Below are 13,377 nucleotides of genomic sequence, written 5' to 3' on the forward strand. Positions count from 1 at the left end.
TCCTTGGGCGGTGTCAGCGGCAGCAGCAGTAACTGCTGCCTAATTTTATTTTTTTTTTAAAAAGGGAATTCTATAGATTTTCTGGGGTATGGCCCACTTTAGATCGATCCGACCCATCCATTGTATTCTACGGCCCATGATCGACCAAATGATACCAATATGTAATGTGTTTTTGGCGAATAGGAGGGTCAAAGTGAGTTTCAATGGTAAGACCACTATTTCCTATGATATGGCCCGCTTGATTGTCAGATCAGCCTCATCTTTTGGCTTAACGCCTAAAATGAGCTGAGAAGTGAAATGGGTGGCGTGGATTTTATACATACATCAAGGTGGGGCCTGCATGAGCGGCCCACCTCTAAACACTATTCTTCTTCCTCTCCTTTGCTTGTTAGTACACCACCATGTCAGTACACGCACACCACATTAGCCACTCCCTGTCCAGTGTCCCCTGGACGTTGGACAGCATGGATATAACACAATCATCATGGTGGGTCCCACGTGTAGGTGGCCCACGTGTCACCAAGGTGGGTCCCACATGAACGTGGCCCACAATATTTAAATCAACTTGATATTTGTGTGTTTCCACCACTATAAGGTAGGGTCCACATGACTTGTCCGGTTTGGATAAAACATACCTCAAGGTGGGATTCATCCAAGTGGGCCACACATCACAAAAAAAAAATGAGAAGGAGAAAGAAAGGAGCACCCACCTTAGATCTTGGACTCCTTCTTCCACCAATGTGATCTAGAGCTCCAAAGGAACAAAATTTAATGGTTGAGATTGATTTTAGAGGGTTGGATCTAGAGGTGGAGAGCTTGCAAAAGGGTTGGAAATTGAGAGCTCTAATGGACGTTGGGAGCTCTCTCTCTTGCTAGGAAATAAGAAAGAAAGAGGGAGGGAGAGAGATAAGAGAGAGAGAGAGAGTAAAAAATGCATGTCATAATGAATGTAAGGGAGGGGGTTAGGGGTCTAGACTAGCTATAGGTGGCTAGGGGTCTAGACTAGCCATAGGTGGGTGGGAAATTATGAGGACGATGATGTCATGCATGCATAGGGAGGCGTGTCATGCCATAGGTGGGTCTTATAAATGCGATTAAGGTTCAAATAAAGCGCGGCCTACATCTTTTGATGTACATCTCGGATTGTCATACGAGACGCGGTGTTGGAACCGCAGCGACGATGCAGTCGCAATGACATAGGTCTTAGGTCGAGCCGACTCGAAATTACAGGATGACACTCAAGGTCGCATGTAAATGCTATCTACGCATCGCAAGTCACTGGAATTTGACCGAGAGGACCGCAGGAGCCTATGGAATGGTATAGGCTAGGATACGAGTCCCACGGATATGATATGATATGATGAAGATTCAAACAACCAGTGAGTCAGACTAATCAAATAACCACAACTTTCATGATGTTGCTAGCAGTACACTGTGCATGCGTTTAGAGGCAGATACTCTGTTGTACTTGCACTTATGAAACTCTTAATACTCCCATTTTAGTTAGATGATAGAGAAAGCAAATTACCAAGCAACATATAACATAGATGGTGCGACCATCAGTTAGGAAATTATGCAGAAGAATCATATATCAGAGTGTTGGGTACTCATGAAGCACCCGAAATATCCAACCCATATCCACTTCAAAATATACACAAACAATGAAAAAAAAAGAGTTTAGTTGCTTAAAAGTCCCAGTGCAGACAAGGCAGCAATATTTCAGATAGGGGCATTGCGGTCGAGGAGCTTCTGTACCCACTTCTTCCTCCTCTCATGCCCCATTTTGATGAAAAAACTAGCACTAACAATATCTTCCTGCAACAGCCGAGCAACCCGGACCTGTCCCTCATGGCTGCGACCATCCACTTCCTCTAGTATGCCCAACATCTTCTGGAGTCGGCTCATAGTTTTACCCTGTGTCATAGTAATGGTTAGGGTCCTAACAGCCTCAGCCGTTTCGCCTATCTTATCGCCAATGTGGTCACTCAGCTTACCCCTTCGTTGTCGGGTCATGCCAGTAGCAGTACTTTGACTGTTTCTAGACCCGCTCGATGTCTTCATAGGGCTTTTATTAACCCTCTTTGACTACTATTATGATCCATCATTGAGACGACACGTCGAACCGGTGTCGTGGTCATCCTCATCATTTGAAGAAAGATAAACAATTTCAGTACCATTTTCATTAGAATCATCGTCAAAATCAACCTCATCTTTTTAGCGGCGTCTACCGAAAAGTGATGAAGAGTACGCGGTACTGGCAAATGAGTCATAGGTACAATCATTCCCAAACATAAAAGCCAAGTCATTGTATCTATCGATGTGTTTTCCACGTATTCTTTCGGCGTCACGCCCCAAAATTTGTGTACAGTGTACACCCTCAGACCCGAGTTTCGAGTCATAATTCGTACACAAAGTGTACTAACTTAATTCTTTAATCAGTTTATTCAAATGTGATAATTACATTCAATTTCAGTTCCATCCCAACTCCAATCACACATACATAACACTTAGCACAAATCAACCAGGCATATATAAATTTTGACGACCCTTAAAATAATATAAATCTTAAAAATCACTCATTTATTATATCATCATACTACAAATATATTTATTCCAGACTAACATTGTTTCAATGAGATAAATCTAAACAATTTCTTAAAATCTCAAAATCAATACCAATATGCATTATATGCTAATCAAATTATTCTAGTAAATGAATCACATAATCAGAAATGGTCTTATGCCGCTACTCTATCTTCAGATAAGTATGATCACGTTTCACATGTGTTGTGTTCAGGTTCGGTTAATCCTTCCGGTTCTTGCGCCACATCATCTGCTAATGGCTCATCTATACAGTTTTTCATTAATAAAAAGGTAAGCTGGCCAAACTTAGTGAAATAACCCAGTATGGTTCATAATCATAGCAATTAAAAAAATATAAAAATGTATGTATAATGATATGAATGCAAATTGTGTATGAATGCATCAGATGGAATGATTGTCCATCTGTTTGGGTTAAAGGCCATTAACCCACATCCACCCGTTGGCTAGACTTCCACCTTTCGGTAGGCTTGGGCATAGCCCTCATCTGGTAACGCTTTACCAGGATCGACATTTCTTCCAGGAAAAGCCTTTAGGATCGACCATGCATTATGTAAATGTAATGAATGATGGATAGTGTATGAATGTATCATTTTCATAAGTACCATAGATATTTGTTTTGATAAGAACATTCATATGTGAATTTAATGTATAATTATCATAGTTATGTAATTTAACACAAATTAACAAGTGATTTACCGTAGCATACAATATTGCAACAAAACACTCAAATCAATATATCAATCAATCAAACAATCATAAATAATTTATTTTAATTCCAATGAATTATGAGACACGTTGGGTTACTCACCTGAGTTTGGTAGTGTAAAATTCATAAGGTAATTAGGTTGCTTTGAATTCAGAGATCCTATCAGTTATATCAACAACATTATTATTCATCTAGTTATTTTACATGGTGGGGCTCACCTTTGATATACATCCTAAGTGGTCAAACCCAAAATGATCAAATAATTAAAATTATATGTTATTAAATTTAATTATCAAGATTTAAATTTTCTTTTAAGATCCTGAAATTGAATATCAAAGAATTGATCGAGATGGCCCACCGGATGATCCGATCATCCAGATTCTTAAGGTCTTAGCATATTTTACCTCTGTACATTGGATGAATTATATGGATCTAATCACAAATATATCGATGGCCCATCTTGACTTTCTACGCTAAGTGATACGAATTAGTTGTGCAGAAATCTCAACTTTCCTTATTAAATATTTATAGATCTGACTAGTGTGGCCCATCTAATGGTTAGATCGATCTAAAATTCAAGGCATTGTTATCTTTTGGGGCTTAGGATTAAATGACCCGTTCAGATCTATCTTAACACAATCAGATTCCATCCATTCAATTTATTCCTAAAATATTTCTGACCAGATTTGAAATAATAAATGCATCACTTTATTAAAATTTTCTCTACACACCTATACAATGGATGGTGTGGATATCCACACCATCCATTGTATAGATCGGGAAGAAATTAACAACATAATAGAAATTTAAAAAAATCTGAGAGTTAGAACTTACCTATCAAGCCTTTGTAGATTTTTCTCTCCCTTTTTTCCTTTAGAGCTTCTCTCCGTATCCTTTTTTTAAAGAAACTTCTACAGGATGAACACATCCTCCCTTATCCTGAATTTGAATTTTTTTAAGATATTTGATAAAAAATTATTATTACTACTCCATGAATCGATTTCTAAACCTCCCTCTCAACTAAGAATATCTTTACCAATTCAACTATTGACTTGTTTTTATTTTTTATTTAAAAATAAAAGTTTTAAATATTTATTTTAATTTTTTTTTCAATGCACCAAAATTTAAGGTTGTTACATTCAGCGTATAGGCGAGACTGCAAAACCAGATTAGTAAGTTAGCATGATTGAAACTATATCAACACCTTTGCATAGATTAAAAAATCACAATAATGTCCCAGGAGTTCGGTTGAGTAAAATATGAATGTTACTTACCATAATGCACACATCCCAGACATCGTCCATAGCGACAACCATTTTCAGGTCAGCATCCCAGCCAAAGCTACTTGCATTCAGCATGTCCTTCACTATCCAATAGAATCTCTTCAATGTGCGAAGATGATTAGAAATATATTTATTCTCTAACTCGATTCCACATCTATCGAAGATTTCAGTGATAGTTGTCTTATAAGATTTTGGATTGAAACCAATGTCACTTTCTCGACAAAGATTAACCTCTCGACTAATGCATCAACCAACACATTATCCATTGGATCAGTCCACTTAATGCGAGATGAGTTCTTACTTTCTGTAGTCCTTCGAGTGTGGGCAGTCAGACACACTGGTGATGGAACTTTCAGTGATGTTGTCGAGCTTTTCTTAGTTGAGGTACCAAATATTGTACTCGATGATGCCACAGTATTCTTGGGTGAGCCAGTACACTTTGAAGGGGATGCAGTCTCATTCTTATCTCTTGGAACCTTGTACAAGCTCCGTAGGAAATTCATGTTACCTACGCAATAGTAACGGTCAATGGAAATAGCATCTCATGATCCAACGTAAGACAGTAAATTAGAGGATGAGGCAGATCCATAAGATTAAATAGTACGACCTGAAAGATAATACGACATAAAATCTGGTATATAATGAAGTCCATGTAAAGCGTTTATAAATTATACTAAACTAGCATCTCAAAATCAAAATATTCATGTTTAAAATTTTGCTATTACACAAACAGCTCAATAGAACAAATAAAAAGAAGAAATTAATGTCGTTGCCGCGTACGAGGAAAACTGTCATTCCACATCCTCTTCGCAATATCATCCCTCTTTTTTACCCATTCCTCTCTCGCGTGGTCTGTCACACGAGACAATGCGTAATCTTCATCAGCATTAATGACCTCTATAGGGGATGATAAAATTTCGTCAGAACTGTCTTCACTATCCTCAACTGCTTTAGTAAATCCGTCTTCACTACAAACACAGATAAAGTTGTGCACAACACAGCAAACTATAATAATTTTTACTTGAGTTATAAATTCAAACTGTAGTGCTATACGCAGTATAGGAAATCGGCCTTTTAAAATACCGTAACACCATTCAATGACATTTCGCAACTAAGCATAGCGATAATTGAAGAGTTCTTTCTTATTAACAGGCTTTCTTCCTGTACGAAATTTATTTAAATGATATTGAACACCTCGATAAGGTGCTATAAATCCTAGAGAATGGGCATATCTCGCATCCACAATATAATATTTTCTTACACAAAGCAATATATAAATATTAAGCATGTGAACAATCGCATACCACATATTTAGATGAATCAGGAACAGTCATTCTTTACCATGAGACATAATGAAACAATCAAGGCGACGAGTTAATGCATTTTGCAAAACACGAGCATCGAAGGCAGTACCATCCTAACTCGCTAGCACAGATATGAATTTCATATTGAATGTACAGGCTGCCATTACATTTTAAGATAAAATATTTTCGATTTCGAAAGGTTGCATTGCTTCTTTCGACAAATAGGCCGGTATGTGGGTGTCATCGAGTGCCTCAATGCAATCCTATAAATAACATTCATCTGACTTTTAGGTTGGTATTAAGTAAACAGCAATTTAATTATATCATAATTTCAAATTCTCATATTGTAATACCCAAAATAGGGGCTCCACATTAGATTATCGGATATCTCTTTCGGGGTATGTAACCTATGGAACTTTACATATTCCGGATAAATGTCAATTACAACATCAAGAACTTTAATGAAGTATCGACTCACGGTTTATCCAGATCATGAAAACAGATGACCAATGACATGGTTTCGCACATTGTGGCCAATAGTGTGCAGGAACATGACAACTTGTTCCTCTAAACTGCATCTTCTTATATCAGACAACAAATTCCTATCTCTTAACAAAAAACATAGCTCGAAAACTTATCATGACCCATTCTTAGCTATGCAAGACAGTTAACATGCCTCTTCTTTATGATTTCATTAATAAATCTATTTCTATCTACATGACAATCTCGAGGCAACAACTTCATACAATAACGGCGATAATATTCAGCAGCTCCTATAACACAATCAGAGGCAGCAATCGCAGTTAATGCAGCTGCTATTTCATTTTTATTTCAATCACTAATGGAAGATTCCTCCCTGCTAGAGTCACTACTATAAGACACCATGAGTGAAATGGGGAACTGACCTGTTACTTTTTCAAGTTACTTTGCGTTTAGAGGTGCAAATAACATCATAATTTCAAATGTACAACAAAGCAAGAACATATACGCAGAGTTTTTATAAAAAATATTACATGGATTCTTAATATAATTGAAAATATATCAGAGAACTATTTCCTTGAAGAACATGAAAACCATTATAAGTCAGACATAACACATGATATAGTCGAGAAAAATAAATTCATGATTAAGAAACAGTAATCAGACAAGCAACATAAGTAATACTAAATACAAAAGAATAGCAGATTAGTAATGGCTACCACAACTTTTAGGTTAAGCTGACCAATAAACCACGCACCTCTTAACAATGTTATAACGGAAAGTACTAATTATTCTGAGGATCAGCACCTATGCGAGATTTGACTGCACGAAAGGGCTACAATTAGACTTCATTAATGTAGAAATCATCATTCAATATGGAAAAAAGCAACATGATCCTAGAGTATCTTTACATTACAGGGTAAACCTTGAAAAATATATGAAAATAGTTCAAATTTCGACTTAAATACTGATTATTTCTTAACACTAACATACAATCAGAGCAAACAATGCTTTCGTATGTGCATAATATGGAGCTTTTAAAATGTGAACAAGAATGATCCTTTAAACAACACTGAAAACTTGAGAATAGAATATTACCTCCCCTGTCCAAGAGCACCTGGACTCACAGGAAACCCTAACGATTTATTTTACAAAAGCGATTAATGTGTGAAAAGAAAGAAGAGAAGATTTTCTTATATAGCCATTCCCGAAATGGTTCTGACGATCAAGCCAGATTATTACTCCCAGTCTCATTGACTTGCACAAGTCATGTCGCAGGTGTTGGGAGGCGAATCCATCTCTTGGATACACTGCAGATACGTAGTGATGACAAAAAGATACACCTGCAGAGAAAATCCAATTTGGATGTATTGCGTGGGTTGCCCTCTTCATAGAGTGAAGAGGAAAGCTGGTGACTACTCCTCTATGATATGCATTCACAAAACTTCGGTGTTTCATGGAGTATACAGAGATAAGGAGAAGGAATATGGAGGGGATAACATCCATCCCACAAATCAATGGATACTCTCTTCCTGATACACGCAATTACATTTTAAAATCCACACGCTATAAAGGAAATTATACACAATACCTAACTTCTCAGAATTAATCACAAGATTGTTGTAATGAGCGAAAGGAGGATGGAAAAAGGGCAAGCTTCACGACGACACGACGATCTAGCTGTGAAAAATGGACCACAAAACCATCGTGGATGACGAACATGCAATACCGCTGGAGAACGTCTCCGATCTAATGGCAACATGATGATCTTCTCTATTCGAGACTGTGAGGACAAAGAGATACCAAGAAAGAGAGAGTAGCTATGAAATGTAGTCCGCAAAACCATCAACTCGAGAGTGGTATTATTTTTTTCTACTGTGGCGGTGCAATGCAATGATAGCACTGCACTACTCAATGCACTATATTTTGACACGAAAGAGGCGTGGAACACAAAAATTGGTTCGACAACGCACTCGGATGGGTTATAGACGAGGAGTTTGAATTCGATTTCAACCATAGGATAATGTAATATTTATTATAAAAATAATAATATTATACCATCCTTGCCGTTCATCCAAACGTGCCCTTATGGGTGCTGACCACACAAGTTGTGTGGGTGCTGCCGTACTGGTGCGATAAAACATGAACCCCGCTGATAAACGCTAGAGCGATCAGCAAGAAGAATGGACCGAGTGGTTGAAGAGGGCAGCACGCCTGTGCAAGATCCGTACCGTTCGTATGTTGGATTCACGGTGAAAATGCCACCGTCCACGTTGACCATTATAAAGCCGGTTGGTTTACTTCCACGCCTTTTACAGATCCCCCAAATAATTGCCTCGTGTAACACTTGTGACTCGTAAGAATATCTTTCCGCATCCGTTCGTAGCAGATTTCATCTTGCACGCCCCAAACACAGGCACCCCACACGTGTCAACGTTCCACATGCGTATTAGATTCTGACCCCTCATCAAGTGACCTCTTAGCGAAAGTGTCCGTGCCTAAAAATCAGGTTGGCCCACCTGACAGGTGCGCATTGAGTGTCGACCGTAGGTTTTCTATTCCTGAACCGTCCATTTTTCACACACCGTGGCCCACCTGACAACTGGACCAGCTGGAGCTCGGTCCAACAAATGCGAACCTTCAGATGAATGGACCACACCTTGCTATTGTACCATGTTGACACGTGGTCGACGCCCGCATTTGGTGCATGCAGATGCACGGCTGAAAGCAGCTTTTGCGATGAGATGTTGTCATGGGAACGTTTTCCTCGAGATGCTGTGTTTGACGAGGACAGGTCCCTACAGCGCAAGGCACCGTACCTTGTTTTTCCAAAGGGGGAGTTATTTGATACTCCGGCTGCCTATGACGTTTGATACGCTAAAAAATTACTAAATTACAGATCTCACTGACTTTGACTCATGATCTCAAAAACAAACTGGTTAAGCAATCCTAAACTTTGATTCATGGACACTTGCTTGTTGAAACAGGATGGCTATATATTCTTCATTTTTAACGGTCCAATACATGTCCTCCAATTCAAGGGTTAGATAATCATTTCTGGTTCATGATATAATTTGAACAATTTAAGTTACTTACTTGTATGCTATCTATGCAAATTCTAAGCAATTCCACGTGCCTACGTATCATCTATCACACTCGCCAGAGTATCAAAGTTTGTCTCTTTTCCCAAACTCTCACGCAACAAGACAAGGGTGGTTAGGGTGTCACTTCTGTCTTGGGTTGGGCTGGAAGGGGACAGCTCGAACCGCTCCACGTTCTCCATTGGATTTCAGATTTCAACCCACCCCTCATCCCCACCACACACGTGTTTTTTTTGTCCACATACTTCTCCCCCATAACTCCAAGTGGGCCCACACCTCCTGAACGATGTCAGCCGTTGACTTCTGGGCACAAAATATAAATACAAAAACACTCCCACGGGACTTTTGTGGTACCATGAGGGCTGACTAGTGGACTTACATAGATTTCTGATGCATGAGAAAACTTAAATAGTATCCTGACGTCCCATTTCTTACAAGTGGGCCCCATGATTCGTTGATCCAAACCGTTTATCTTACGCAAGCCATATATTCAGGATGACCCAAAAGACTTGAAGGTTGTTAGGTTTTAGCTATTTTCTTGAACCGCTGATGCATCTTTTCTCTTTACTTTTCCACTTTTCTAGCTATGATCTGTGATTAGAAACCTCTAATCTAGAAAAAAAAAATCAAGGAGTCCACTTACAACTGTGGTCCCTCCAAGATCAACGGTATTGATCATCGAAACAAGGTCTCCATTTGTACATATAAGTGCATCATGATTTTACACCTCACCTCATTTCCACGCAAACGGATAAAAAGCAGCTCTGCCAGTCAACCCCATTGTCCTTTCATAACCCAAGTTTTGTTTCTTCCAACGTCTCATTTCGTCCTCTTCTCAAAGTCAAACCACATAAAAACAAACATCACACATCACCAACGTCACGGAAATTAATAATGTGGCCTGGCCAAATTCCAAAATCATTGGTACTCCTGAGAGTATAACTATCCATGCACATTCAAAGAGCTCCAATACCTACATCAATCAAATCCGTTGAAATTGCTTGACACAAGATCCATACATGAGGTTTGCCAAGTCCACACGTGCTTATATCCATGCTCGTCTATGTGCTAGCTTACTTGCCAATGCGTCGCATTTTGGCGGGCATTGGAATTTGGTTTCCGCGGCGAATGAAAGAGATAGTCCCTATCGTACGACCCATATATGGCCTGTGGCCACGAACCTTTTAAAGCCCACTTGCTTTTACCTTCTAAGAATAAGCCCAAGCTATACGGACATCTTTTCTCAGGTCGAAAATGCCCCTGCTTTGCCTTCCGGAAGCGGATCGGCTGGTGCTCGAAGACGAGCGCTGACGCTCCTCGAGCTCCAAGTTGTACTAACGGTTCAAAGGAGATCCAAGTTACATGACCCCACAGTTATGCATTTATTATACATCGTTCATCCATATTTTGAGATCGTTTCGGAGCATTATTAAAAAAAAAAATCATATCCAAAAAGATCAACTGTACCACACCACAGAGCAGCAGATAAATTAATTTTCACCTGTCAAGATTTTGTACGGCCACAATAACAATTATTTTCCATCCAATTTATTCATGAGGTCACAAAGACCTGAAAAACAAATTTCATAATGATCCAAAACTTTTGTGACTCCTAAAAGGGTTTCAATGGTAGATGTTCAATCCTTTGCTGCCTTTTACAGTGATAACTAGATCTGTCTTATTTTTCCGTCTCAAGCCTTAATACGAGTTCGCCAAATAAATGGATAGTTTGGATATAACACATACCATAATGAAACCCACAAAAAGCAGTGAGGATTACAATAGGAATAGAAGCCACAGTTGGGACCCTATGGCTATGGATTATAAACGAAGCCATAGGTTCAGCGGGACAGCAACTATGCTAGGAGTCTATGGCTACAGATTATAACCGTAGTGCTGTGGCAGCCTATTTACACTTCTTCTTCTCCTTCTTCTTCTTCTTCTTCTTCTTTTTCTTTTTTTAACATGGAGAAATTTATTCTACATACATTTTTCTCTAATACATATTTATATAAATATGTATATATAAGCATATAAAAAAAAAATTCTCTCTTTTTTTTCATTTCTTTCTTTACTCATTTAACAAGAATATCTTCTAAACCAAAATTAGTTACTTGACGTACCATATATGATTTTGGGGTAGGAGAAGCTACTTTAGCCAACCAACCTGCTTATTTTCCAAGATTCCATCAGGTCGATGGTCAAAAATCTATTTCATTCAGTTCATGGTCAATTTCATTCATGTCGTTCACTTCGCGGTCAATTTCATTCATGTCATTCACTTCGCGGTCAATTTCAACTTGTTCGCTGTGAATTTCATTAACTTCGCGGTTAATTTCATTCACTTCATGGTCAATTTCAATCACTTCATGGTCAATTCCCTTCATTTCAAGGTCAATTCCGGCGATTCCCCTTTACTTCACGATCAATTCAATTCATTTCGTGGTTAATTCCCTTCACTTCACAGTCAATTTAATTCATTTCACGGTTAATTCCCTTCATTTCGCGGTCAATTCCATACATTTCACGGTCAATTTCATACATTTCATGGTCAATTCCAGTGATTCTCCTTCACTTTACGGTCAATTCAATTCATTTCATAGTCAATTCCATGCATTTCGCAGTCAATTTCGGCGATTCCCCTCCACTTCATGATCAATTCAATTCATTTCACGGTCAATTCCCTTCACTTCACGGTCAATTCCATGCATTTCAAGGTCAATTCCAGCAATTCTCCTTCACTTCACGATCAACTCAATTCATTTCACGGTCAATTCCCTTCACTTCACGGTGAATTCCATGCATTTTGCGGTCAATTCCCTTCACTTCATGGTCAATTCCATGCATGTAATGGTCAATTCCGGCGATTCCCCTTCGCTTCATGGTCAATTCCCTTCACTTCACAGTTAATTTCATGCATTTCACGGTCAATTTGCTTCACTTCACGGTCAATTCCATGCATTTCACAATCAATTCTCTTCACTTCACGGTCATTTCCATTCATTTCATGGTCAATTCCAGCGATTCCCCTTCACTTCACGGTAATTCCATGCATTTCACGGTCAATTCCCTTCACTTCACGGTCATTTCCATTCATTTCATGGTCAATTCCCTTCACTTCACGGTCAATTTCATGCATTTCACGATCAATCCTGGCGATTCTCCTTCACTTCATGGTCATTTCCATGCATTTCACGGTCAATCCCCTTCACTTCACGGTCAATTCTGGTGATGATGACGAATATGTTTCTAGGTGACTTCTTTCACAAAATTACAGATTAATTTTGAAGACATTAATGCTATTATAGGATAAAGAACCTGCCAGGAAGAAAATATAATGATGAAACAATGTTTAACTTCTGCTGCAGCCCAATTGTATAATTCTTGCAATTTCACCTGCCAATCAAGATCTTGTTACCTTTGATGCAATTAAGATCTCTAGAGAAGTAGATCCTAAAGGTATGTGTTCATAGATGTCAAGTGCAAAAAAGATTCTTTCCTTAATGACTGTGTAACTGTTATAGTCAGCGTGTTTACTTTTCAGCATGTGTAATGACCATGAAATGCATGGAATTGACCATGAAGTGAAGGGAATTGATCGTGAAATTAATGGAAATGACCGTGAAGTGAAGAGAATTGACCGTGAAATGCAAGGAATTGACCGTGAAGTGAAGGGAAATCGTAGGAATTAACCGTGAAATGAATGGAAATGACCGTGAAGTGAAAGGAATTGACCGTGAAGTGAAGGAAATTGACCGTGAAATGAATTGAATTGACCGTGAAATGAAGGGGAATCACCGAAATTGACCGTGAAATGCATGGAATTGACCGTGAAATGCATTGAATTGACCGTGAAATGCATTGAATTGACCATGAAGTGAAGGAATTTGAACGTGAAA

This window comes from Magnolia sinica, chromosome 8, assembly GCF_029962835.1.
Source record: "Magnolia sinica isolate HGM2019 chromosome 8, MsV1, whole genome shotgun sequence".
Classification (NCBI taxonomy): Eukaryota; Viridiplantae; Streptophyta; class Magnoliopsida; order Magnoliales; family Magnoliaceae; genus Magnolia; species Magnolia sinica.